Source organism: Calidris pugnax, unplaced genomic scaffold (assembly GCF_001431845.1).
Source record: "Calidris pugnax isolate Ruff unplaced genomic scaffold, ASM143184v1 scaffold103, whole genome shotgun sequence".
Lineage (NCBI taxonomy): Eukaryota > Metazoa > Chordata > Aves > Charadriiformes > Scolopacidae > Calidris > Calidris pugnax.
The window spans coordinates 6772105-6784300 of NW_015090990.1; the positions used below are offsets into that span (position 1 = coordinate 6772105).

General features: G+C 36.7%; 1 protein-coding gene across 2 annotated transcripts in view; it reads left to right on the forward strand.

Annotated features, from left to right (window-relative positions):
- The first annotated feature begins 374 nt into the window (after positions 1-374).
- Positions 375-12196, forward strand: part of B3GALT1 (Beta-1,3-galactosyltransferase 1) — a 171246-nt gene continuing 159424 nt past the window's right edge. For both annotated transcript variants that reach the window (XM_014954436.1, XM_014954434.1), the window contains exon 1: positions 375-420. The gene's annotated coding sequence lies outside the window, so the exon portion shown is untranslated. The remainder of the gene's footprint in view (positions 421-12196) is intronic.

Below are 12196 nucleotides of genomic sequence, written 5' to 3' on the forward strand. Positions count from 1 at the left end.
GGATTTGAGATTAAATGAGGATCCTGGTAAAGGAGGCTGGAGCCAGAGGGCTGGAGGGCAGGGGGGTACACAGCAGAGTGACAACTCTGGGAAATTAAATGCGTGTGTGTGTATTCGTGCACATACTCTGAAGGGAGAACAGAGATTAAACAGGAGAGGGTGGCAAGAGATCATTAAAAGATTGATGGAAAACAAGTGTTTGGAAAACAGAATTAAGAATATCTGGGCAAGGAGGCTGAGAATGAAACTTGGAGCTGTTGGGATGTGTTTTCTAAGCAGACTGCTGCTACTCTGCAGGCAAGAGCTGTGCGATTGCCATGAGAAGATGGGAGGGAGACCAAGGAGAAATCAAAGGAGAAGTGGGCAGTTAGCCCACAAAAGTGGATTGTTTTTGAAAAGGACAAAAGTCAGATTTGCAAGGTGAGTCAGCACTTCTGCTTAGCTAAATATATACTCTTAAAACTCTCAGGAACCTGAAATTAAGCTTTTAACTTTCCTGTTGTATCGATATAAGCAATAACTCAAACTTATAAATGTTTATTTTACAGTCAACATTTCAGGTCAGCCAAGTGGTTCCCACAGACACATAAGCAATTCAGTTGGCTTTCACAATACAAGCATTTTATACTTGCATACTATTATTAATCACTGTTTATGGTCTTAACACTGTTCATAGTAGACATGTGCTTCTGGATGGTAGTTTTGTCAGCTAGAACTCATGCAAGCACTGACAACATAATCTGTCCTTTTCAGGCTTTGTTTCTTCAGTAACAGCAGAGTACTACCTGCTAAGGATGAAGTCTATCACACGTTTGCCAGAGAAATAATTTGAAATGGCCACTCAACCCTTTCGACAGCTTTCTTTGCGCCACAACAGAAACCTACAATTTATTATTTCATTGGACAGACTAAATAACTGCAATTCAATAATTCAGAAGCTGAGGACACTGTGCATGGGCACTGCTAGAGAGAGAGAGGGAGCCCCAAAGCATCCCGTGACAGGGATGCAGCACAGGGCTCTGAGTCATCATCAGTCCCCGCTGCCTTCTGCTACCACGCTTGTATCGCCATCAAACCTGGGCTGGTTCTGTGCCACCCACTTCTGTGCCTTTCACTTCTTATTCCAGGGTTGGATTATTATTTGCATGAGAACTGTATTAAACCCATAGGAATAACTGAGGTGCACAGAGTATAAAGCTCTCACAGCAGTGTATTAAAACAAATGACTGCATCACTAAATCCTGTGATTCTGAAGACATACAGAACCCATGCGTTTCTGTATGCATCAGAAGAACTTGTAGCGTTAAATTTATATAATCTAACAATATGCAACATTTGCAGAATTGCAGCTGGCTTTTCGTAGGTATTCTCCAAATATAAACTATTTTATGTGCTGAAAATCCTGAGATGGAGCTGTCAAGAGTGTGGAAATACAGCTATCCCCAGGAGTAACATGCTTTTGCAATCAGATTTTGAATCCTTTTTGTTATGAAGAAGATAAACCTCCTGTTTAAAGAGAACGGTACAGTTTCTCAGGTTTGCATAATTACACCTTCATCTTGCCAGCTCACTGTGGAAAGCATCATAATAGAAGATGGAAGTCTTTTTGTCCCCAAAAATCATTGCTAATCCTCTGCTATTGTTTTAAAATATCTGTCAAGACATATAGAAAAATGCTCTTGTAACTTGTAATTTTAATTTTATTACAATCAGAATAACACTTGTTCTATATTCATATGCAATTATTACCGTAAGAGATCACTGAGGTCTTGAAAGAAGGAAACACAACCATAGCAAACTTGGGTATCTTAGTTTTCCTCTATTATTCACTGAGCTATCTTTTGTTCAAATGCAAAGTGCAGTGTTAAGAACATGCATTTTCGGAACTTGAAGTTCAGAGGTATTTCCAGAGGTTTTCTCATCAAAATGTGGCTTTTTGCAATGAAAGCTACTAACTTGCCTACTCAGTGCAAGGCTGCTAAAGACACAGAGATGGGTGACTTTGGGTCAGTGATATGTTTTTTGAATATTAAGATTTTAGTGATAGAGCAAGAGGAAAATCATAACGTCTTAGGGCCAACATATGACCCGATTACACAGACACATTCAAAAAGAATGAATTAAAAGACTGAACACCTGGCAAAGGAGATTTGAGAATTTTGTTTTCTGAAGATTTTAACGAGTTCACTTCTGAGAACAACGTAACTCTTGGGACAACCTATTCCCGATTAAGAACTTTACCTAAAGTCCATTCAAATAATGAAAAAAGACTCCCTTTGACCTAGATGATTGTTCAATTAAGTCTTCATCTTCCTAATGGCAGATCCCTCACCTTGCAATGCTGGCCTTTGTATGAGAGTCTCATTCTGGGATCAGCATGGGCTGGCCAGCAGGGAGAAACACGACAGAAAGAAAAATAACTGAAATGTGATTCAAAGCAAAGCTTTTGCCTTCCTTTGCAATACTTAATGTTTAGAGTCTTAAGGGGATACAAAGAATCAGTTTTGGTAAAAAGACTTTCCTTTAACTCAGTTATGCTTTTGTGATGCAAATTGATGTGCTAACTCGCAGATCACAGGAAATGCTACGCCATACAGCTGACTACTAGAGTGACCAGCCACTGATGAGTTCTTTTGATATCAGTGTTTTGACAGCAGAACAGTCTTGTTGAGTCTGCTAACACCTTAAACAGTAGCGGAAGGCAATCAAGAAAGACTGAGAACTCAAATTCTCATCATAGGAAACAGCATACAGTACCTAATAGATTAAGATACCCATTCAGTGAATTAAGGGTCAGGTTCCACCAAGATATGAGAAAAATATACCGCGTATTGTGCTGATCCTGTGCTTTAATTATAAAGCAAGCCCTTCACCAAAATTGTATTTTAGTATTCTGAAAAAAAGAAGACCTTAATAGTACTGAGAACTTAGATTATTTTAAAAAATCTTTTAAAAAATAAAAATATTTATTATTCTGAACTCACTTGAAGTGAACAAATTTGGTGTAAAGATAGTTATTTAAAGAGAGATAGTATTTTATCTCTGACAGTAGTAGCAGTATATGTGAAAAAGCCAATCAATTCTGTCATGGACCAGGATGGTGGTTAAGAAATGGAAAACATCTCTCCTGGCAGGTTCACTATTCATTTCTGACACCTGGCTGGTACAATATTGAGCGCTTAAATTTATGGAAGATGGTAGTCTAAAACTAAAGCATTATCTTTCCATCCACAAAACCCCCTTCTGAATTTCTTCACAGCTGATTTGTACGATATTTTTATTTTTCAGTATTTATTTCAGTTGGGTTTTTTTTTTTGTAAATGCTTGATTTTACATGGGTAGCCATTCATTCTTCATCCTTGTAAAAACTATATGAAGTCTACCTAGAAGCCTCTTGTACCTGTAACAAGACTGGGTTGGTTTGGTTTTCCTTTGTATTTGATGTGTAATTTAATCAACAAATGGAAAGTGTGTTTTGCTTGCATATTGCTTGTAGCAAAGGCTAATGTTTTACTGAAGTTTTTTGGCACTGACGCTTGCAAGTCTACTCTTGGCAAGAAAACACTCTCCAACCTACTGATAGAACAGTAGAAACCTGCATTTTTGGAATGGCACTCAACAGATGAACCCTACATTTATTCATTTTTCTTTATTGCAGTTGCCTTTAAAATGCTAGAATTGTCCCTACTGGAAACAAGCTTCCTTGTTTCCAACTTCCATTTTTACTTGCTATATAAATGAACACACACAACTGCAGAAATCCCAGAATTGTGTATTGGCATGTTCCATAGTCTGTGTCCAAAAGTTTTATTTGTTTTACTAGCTGTAGTAAAAACTAACCTACATGTGGTTTTGTGTAGTTTAGCAAACCTACACAGAAAATAAATGCTCAAAGACAACAAAACACCCACATTTCTTGCAAACTGCAAGAATGCTAGATAATATTTCAAATCTGGTCAGCTACAGTGCCACAGCGAAATAGCTTGATAACTAAGAACTATACAATATTTGCATCTCCATTTAACCTTTTTGGGTGCCAAGCACTGAAATATCAAAGCTGGCTTGTTGAAATAGTTTCATATTATTCTGTGCATCTGCCTTATAGGACTCACTGCAGGATTCAAGCCGAAATCTCATTGGAATTAAAATAATTTGAGTAATGGCTAAGATTTTCAAAAAGACCTAGTGGATCTCTGATTTCTCCTGCTTGAGAAAGGCAGCACCAACATGCTCTGGAACAATTAATTAGCCAGTCTAATTAAGTTTTTATAACAACTTAAAACTAAATTACTCTATTGTCTTTTGTGTGAAATCTCCTTTGTTATACCCTGTTATGCTTATTCTTACTTGTTAAAAGACCATCCACAGTGGCAACATCGAAAGATTCTACTACTTGGGCATAGACTGAGGTGCAGGAAATGCAGAAAATCTGCAGTCACTTGGCAGTTTGGGCACAGACCTCTTTTTGGTGCAGTACAGCACCCGAACCAGCTCAGGAGCAAAAGGACTTGCCCTCTTGGCAGTCCAGAAGTGCAAGTCCCAAGAACAGTTAAATTAGAGGGAATTTAGAAAGCTGTAACTCACTGTGCTTTGGGTGAAAATAAAAGCTATAGGGGGGGAAAAAGCCTTTGAGGAACACGCTTTCAATACAAATACTGAGAAATACTTGACTGTCTGGAGTTCTAAATGAACTGTCAGTTTAGCTGGACCAATGCACTGGCTCCACTGGATTGCATTTTTTCTATCAGAAAAGTTTGAAATGTCTTTATGTGGTAAAGGAGAGATGTACTTAATGCAAAGTGTTTTAATGTCTGAGCAAAATCTGTAGTAATAAAGATGGGACACTGTATGGCCCACATTTAAGATTGTTAAAAACAGTTGTGAAGTCCCTATGTTATCCATTCTGGATGTCAGTATATTCTTTAGAAACTGGAGGGGGAGAATAAGAAGAAAAAAAAAAAAAAGCCGAGGGACGCACACAACTAAATTAGCTGTTTTACAGAGATTACTAAAATGTTGTAATTGCATACAATTATCTATAACTAGATAGAAAAATATGTGCCAGTGGAGATGTAACATGAAGTTACTTCAGACAGCTGTTCTTTTCTACCAGAACAGCCTGTGCTTAATTATGTAAAATCAGAATAATATGAAAGCATATTTTTAATTTTTATATTTTAAGGCTATAAATTAGCTCACACAATTTATTGAGATACTATCTATATTTCTACACGCTACTAATCACTGTGGGAGAAAATGTTTTGAAGAAACCAGATTTATTTTTCTTATTTCCGTGCTAATTCTGTGCCATTATATTTCAAGTAGGGGGTGCACAGGACCATTACCATTTAGCATTGTGATCCTAGATGTTCAGCTATGGCTGAGGAAGAAGGCAAAGCATCTGTGCTGAGACTTAATAGACTTAGCAGCCTATTAGCAATTTCTATAGAAGTTTTGAGGTAATTTGTAAGAGGCATCTTGTCTAGCTTCCTTTGCTCCTCAGCGTTACAAAATGTCTCTGACCTAGAGAGTGATGAAATCTGTAATTCTGGACTTGACAAGGCTGCTGAGGACAGCCTGCAGACATTTTGAACCAGTACAATTCATTCTTCATGAACACTGAATTCACTTTTGAGAGAAAGTGTGAGAAAACTTGTTTGTTCTATAAAAACCGTTGTCTCAGCAATGCACCACATAGATTTGCAATGACTTTTTTTTTCTAGTGGTTTGGCATATTGGTCTTTGGTCACTGCACTGTACAGTAGCCCATCATCACTGAACTGCTAAACTGCCACTTTTAGAACAAGCTAACAGTGAAATCCTAGCTCATTAATGGAAGTTTCCCCATTGATTTCTGTAGCACCTGGATGTTTTATAGTATCAAAAAGTTTTACAGGCTAGAATAGCTACACATTAATTACTTTGTGATACCTACACATTTATAGAAACAGAATGTGTAATTCATATAATTTCATTTTTGGGATAATTGAGGGCATTTTCTGAATAGGAAACCATGAATAAATAGATAAAAAGCTGAATAAATTCAAATTAGTGCACATGAAAAGAAATACATTTCTGTCAGTGATGCTAAAGTTATAAAAGATTATTTAAAAAAAAAAAAAAAAGAAGAGTAAGGAATGAGATCATCAGATCTTTAACACAGGAAGAATGAATGAAAGTGAAAAGAGGAACAGCTGAATATGAATGTAACCTATGCATATGGAATATGGTTTTTTTTAAAAGCGTGGGACATAGTCTTTCCATAGTGGCCATATAGAGCCACATTTAAAGGTAAATCGTGTTGTCTCTCAAACACAACTAAATGTAGAAAGAGACTGTGAGTCTTTGTCTTTAAGAAGCTGTGAAGGTTATGTAGCCAAATATTTTTTTATACCTAATACAAATAGCAAGTATTTGTAACGCAGGTGAAGGAAAAGAAAATGTTAAAAGCTAGAAGCATATTCACTATCAAGTCAAATGTAGTACAAGCAAATCAGAAGGCCTTTCAAAGTTTCACATCAGTCTTATAAACCAAACCCCGTTTCTGTAAAGCTCATGTCAATCTAAAGAAAGAAGAATAGAACATTTGTGTAAACTACTCAGTTGCACAGCCAATAAGTACAGTGTCATTTGCAAAAATAAACCTATTTCCCAAAGAAAGTCACAGGTGTCTAAATTATTAAATTGTCTTTTATGGAAACATTTGGAAAAGTTCTTAAACTTAATGTTCATTGTTCACTAGATAGCTCATTTTGGAACGGGTGGGGCTTGCAGATCCCAAGTTTGCTAAACACTGTAAATATAATATTATTTATAGTGTTACCAGTAAGGGGAAGAAGGATTTTCTGAACTGTTAATATCTACTCAACACTCCATTATCTGCAATGCAAACAGACTGGAAGAAGCTCTCTGTCCCAGCCTGTGACCAGCTCTCCCAGAACTGCTCAATGTGGACACTATGCAAACACACGGAGCCAGTTCAGGTGCCACATCTGGTTCTGCCTGACCCAGTAAGACATTCTGGAACCAGAAATGGCACAGGGCATGGTAGCCATGTTCAAACTGGCTTCTCTTCAGCACATTCCCACATAAGATGTCTCCCATTTGGCTTCTCCAGAAGCCACATTCTGGTAGCACTCCCAAGTTGGTATCACCTTACTGGACCTGAGCTGGTCTGGTCTATATCAGTTTTTTTTTCTCTGCCCATGGTATCCATAACCCAGCACTTACACACAAAACCAGGCTGCACATAATGCATGCACAGTTTTCTTATTTACAGAATTTTTTAGCAAGTGACCTCAGTGTTGTTGTCTAAAGTACATATTTAATTTCTCTGAAATATGGAGGAGCTTATACATTCATCACTGAAATAAGCTTCAGAGCTTGCAAAAGCTTCCTTGCCAGGAAGCACACCTGAGAGTAACCCCTGGACAACGATCACATGTCTGAGTAGCTGGAATCTTGTCTCAAAGAAGGCTTAGCTCCTTTGTGCCAATGTGTTAGTCTCAAGTGACAAGCAGAACAGGCCGAGGAAGTAAGGCATATACTTTTCCCCAGCTGTTTTCAATGTGAAAAAGAAAACATTACAAAAACTGAACATATAGATAGCACCAAAAATTTAAGTCAACTCTAATTCTGTTTTTGCTGCTGGCATATTCTTAGTTTGCATCAATTTGTTGGGCATGTCTGCTGCCTCCAGTCACTGCAGTGATGGGGACTTAATCTACTTGTAATGAATCAGCAGGTTCCATGTATTGGAGAAAAGAAAGGGGAGGAAAAATTTTTTTGTTAATGACATTAATGACATCCTTGTTAGATGGATGTAAACCATCTATATTACAACTATTAGGCTAGACTAGCACTAATTTTTTCTAAAAATAAACTTCTTAAATACACAGATTTTAATTTTGCTGTACTTAGAAACATTAAATAGTAATTTGCCTCAACTTCTGCTGGTATTTCTGATTATCGGGAGTTACTAAAAAACTCCGAACAGCCCTTGCAAGGCCGTTCCACCTTCTCCTGACTTGAGTAGTGTATTTTTCAACAAACATCATTATTTCGGATTTTTTCCTCTAACCTTTTTACTAGGTCACCATCTGTTACAGCAGCTGCATATTTTGTGTGAAGTAGATAGGACACTGATTTCGTATTTAGGAGCATGCACCTGTGAGAACCCAGTGTCCGCTGCTGAGCACGGCGGCAGGGAGCAGAGTACCACCTCCTGAACCACCGCTATTACTCCCTGCAACCTCGGGTGTTTTGTTGTGCTTGAAACCAACCAGTATCAACTGTAGGAGGGACATTAGAAGTGTTGGTAAGCAATAATAAAATATATACAAGTGTATAATTTAGGCAGGGATGTTCAGCACAATGGGCATGCCAAAGTGCTTCCAGTTTTGGAAGCATTAAGGTTCATCAAATACAAGGTTTGACTCTGCAGTTCTTATTCAATAAAAACTATGGATGTTTTTCCATAGAAGTTATCATAAGATTCATCTTGAATATATTAGAAGAATAGACACACGCAGACAGTGATCTGAAAATGTAGAAGAATTAAATGGCTGATGCCAATATGAAGCTTTCAGTAAGAAGCAAATTCAACAATATCAGTAAAATATATATGCTAAAGGAATGCTTAACATTTAACAGATTATAGGAGAAAAATACCTGCGCAAAGCCTACTGAGAAAGTAGCAATAATACCACTGATTTAGGATGTACTAGATATATTTTTGCAGCAAGTGTTAGTAAGGGAGACAATAACTAATCTATTCTTTGTGCAAATAAGGTGATGGGAAGGGAATTGATTGCTATCTCCTTGTTGCATGAAATTATGACTTGTTTAAGAAGACAGCAGTCTGGGGTTTGATGTACCGGTTAAAACTACATTTGCTGAGGAGTAATAGCTTGGAATAGAGTTTGAAGGAGTTACTTTTTAGACACAAACTTAAAACCAACCAGCCAAAAAAATATCTCCACTCCCTCTCCCTACCCTTCTTTTAACTTGAACTAACAGGTGTGTAACAGATTTCACCAGGAATTTATAGTATTAAATATTTTCTCAACGACCTTGATCAACAAGTAGATACAGTTATGGCTGTATATGCCAGCCATATATATGAAGAATGAGTTACCGTTATGCAGACGTCGGTCTCATCTATTTTTTGCAGATATATGAACAATGTGTATATATAGAAAGGTATATACTTCCAAAGATACATAGATAAACAAAAAATATATACAATTATTATATATATATTTGTGTATATTACTGATAGTAGTTAACTTTTAAGTAAATCTTGGAAATCAACTCTACAGCATCTTATGATATGCCAACTCGCTTTTAATAATAGGAAAAAAATACAGATTTCCACTCACGAAAACAAATGAAGAGGTCTTCCTTGCATCTGGGAGCATTCAAGTGACTGCTATGAGGCTGCAAGTGTGTCAAACAAATACCATCCAGCCAAGGGGCTAGTTCTGCTTCGGGCATGTATGGACCACATTTAGTGCCATGTCTGGAACTTTTTGGTAGCTGCATTTTTTCATAGAAACTATCTATTCACATGAATAATCAGTTTCCTTAGTGATACTCCTATACTCCTTTTTTTAAGTAAGAACTCATCAGAAGAAAGCCTGGTTTTGTTTTAGCTGCTTTTTCAAATGGTTTCAAATTAGTTCATGACTCCACACAGACTTATTTCATCTGCAGAATGACAAAAGCTTTTTTGATCGCATGAATGTAATTTTCTGGTAATGAGAACTCTTGAGATTTCTAACATGAGCAGCAAATTTACAAAAATGGTTTCTTTTTCTTTTTTTTTTTTAAGATTCATTTCATGAAATACTACTGAATTAGGTCAGGCCTGAAAGTTTCAGGCTCATACATCTATAAAGAACATAACTTCTCATTCACTGGTAATAATGTATTTTAATGACATTCAGGTTACATCTCTAAGTATCTCTGTTTGCCTCTATTTAAAGCTAGTGTAATACAAATGAAATGCTGGTCCCCTGTTTCAGATAAAGCTAAAAGTGAGTGCTGCGACTAAACTATGCTGGATGTGATTTAAAGAAAAGTTTCACTATGTATTTTATAGGGCTATTAATAAAATTATAAAAAAGTCAATAATGAGATTTATGCTGCTTCTTAATATTATTGATTTTTTTTAGTGCAAACAGTAGGTCCTGTTAGGCACAATATATTTTCTAGTTTCATTACTGAAATTTTTTTTTGTCTTTGAATAGCCACTGCTCCAAAAAGAGAAGGAAAAAGATATTTTTTCAAAATGTTACTTTTCCTATCACAGTTTTAATTTTCATTTAGGGTCCTGAAGATGATATATGGTGTATCTAGCCATAATTTCTATCTTACTATTGCACATGCCTGGCAAAGAATGTTCAACAAACTTATTTTTCTATAAAAGATACAGTAAAACTTCGTATTAATTTGCCCATTATGTTATGAAGATTTCAGTGCAAATGAACTGTATATAGCAGCTTTGTGATCATAATCACTATTCATGCTAAACATAAAAATTATGTTTTAAAAACCCCAACCCTTCTTTACAATATGTAATAAGTGTTAGATTGATTTTCCTCTGGTGGGGTAGTATTTAAAATAGGTTTACAAGATTTAATTGTCCAGCTAGCATTTTTTTTGCCATCCACAGGGGTTTTTCCTCTGTCTTCAAGTGTGACAGAAGTGATTTTAATTAGTATTTCATTAGTATTAGTAATTTAATCTTTATGAGATAATTGCAGGATGGCTCTTAGGATGACTGATAAGAGTTCAGGTGTAAAACGTACCATCAGAACGGAGATGGTTTTACTCTGCTGGAGTTCGACTCTGAGCTATCAAATTCCTCCACGGAGAAGGCAAGACTACTAGAGAATCAAGGGGTTTCTGCTGCTAGAAAATTATAGGAAATATTTTTAAAAGCAAAGAGAAATGCCCTCCTTAGGTAATTTCTGTTTCATATAACTTTTAAAATTCTAGACTAATTTAAGCTGTTTATTATGTCAGGAGGCAGAAGACATTGCTGGGGGAAGGCACATGAAAGACAAACTAAGCAACAAAAGGCAAAGGTCAGCTAGAACAGCTAGACTTATTAAGAATGCTGAATTCCCATATGCAGGTTGTTCCTCTCAAATAAATTCTTCCTTCACTTGGATTGTGTGCTGCAGTACTGATACTGGGCTAGACTCTAGACTAGAGACCAGTCGCACCAGGAAATCTAGTGGTTACTCTTGAAGGTTACTGAGTTACAGTGCCCTACTTATGAATATGTGGAGAATATACATCTGATCTTTATTATCTAAAATCCTGTGTACCAACTCTGTATTTCTCAGAGTGAAAGCTACAGCATCATTCAAGGCTAGTAGGCGGTAGTGGATTTTATAAAATCCAGTTGTAAAACTTGAAAGTTTACAAGTTTACTGCCAGAGGTGCAGGTTACTGTTCTTCAGGTGTGTGCTTGTACTCATGAGACAAAGGACATTCTAGCAGACGCTGGTATGAAACAGAAAACCTCTTACTACAGCTTTCAACTCATTAAAGGTTTTCCCAGTTGGCAGTAAGGGAATAAAAGCTCTTATAAACGGATTGCAGGGGAGGTAAGAAACACAGGGAGAAAATAGTGATACAAATTAATGAAGAGTGGATGAAATTCACAATACTTGCTATTGTCCATACATTTGCACCAGCTGTTGGTATGTTCAGACTTGCCCTATGATTCATACGCAGACCACACTCAAAAACTCTTGTGTGTCAAAGCAACTGTTACTTCTCTTGTTTCCTACTAAGAAACTAGGGGAAAGACAGCATATGTAATCTGTTAACTCTGTGTTATGCCATGGGTGTCCACTGAACAAACTGATGATTTTTTTCTGCGCTGAATTAGAACAGTGTTATTTCCACAAGTGTCTGCTACTTAGACAAAGGCAGAAAGTGCTGACAACTATTTGGAACTTTTAAATTGTGATATACAAAGAAGTTACTTAGAGTGCTTGGTTGGGAAGTTCTGCACGTATTTGTTCACCGGTCTCCTGTGTTTGTTATTCATTGTATTTCTACTTATTCTTCTTTCCTAGTTATCATCTCCTTATAGTCCAGTTTATGGAATTTGTGTCAGTGGCAAGAACATTTGTCATTTTGGCTCCTTCTTTTTGTTTTAGTCTTTTTTTCTTTGTTA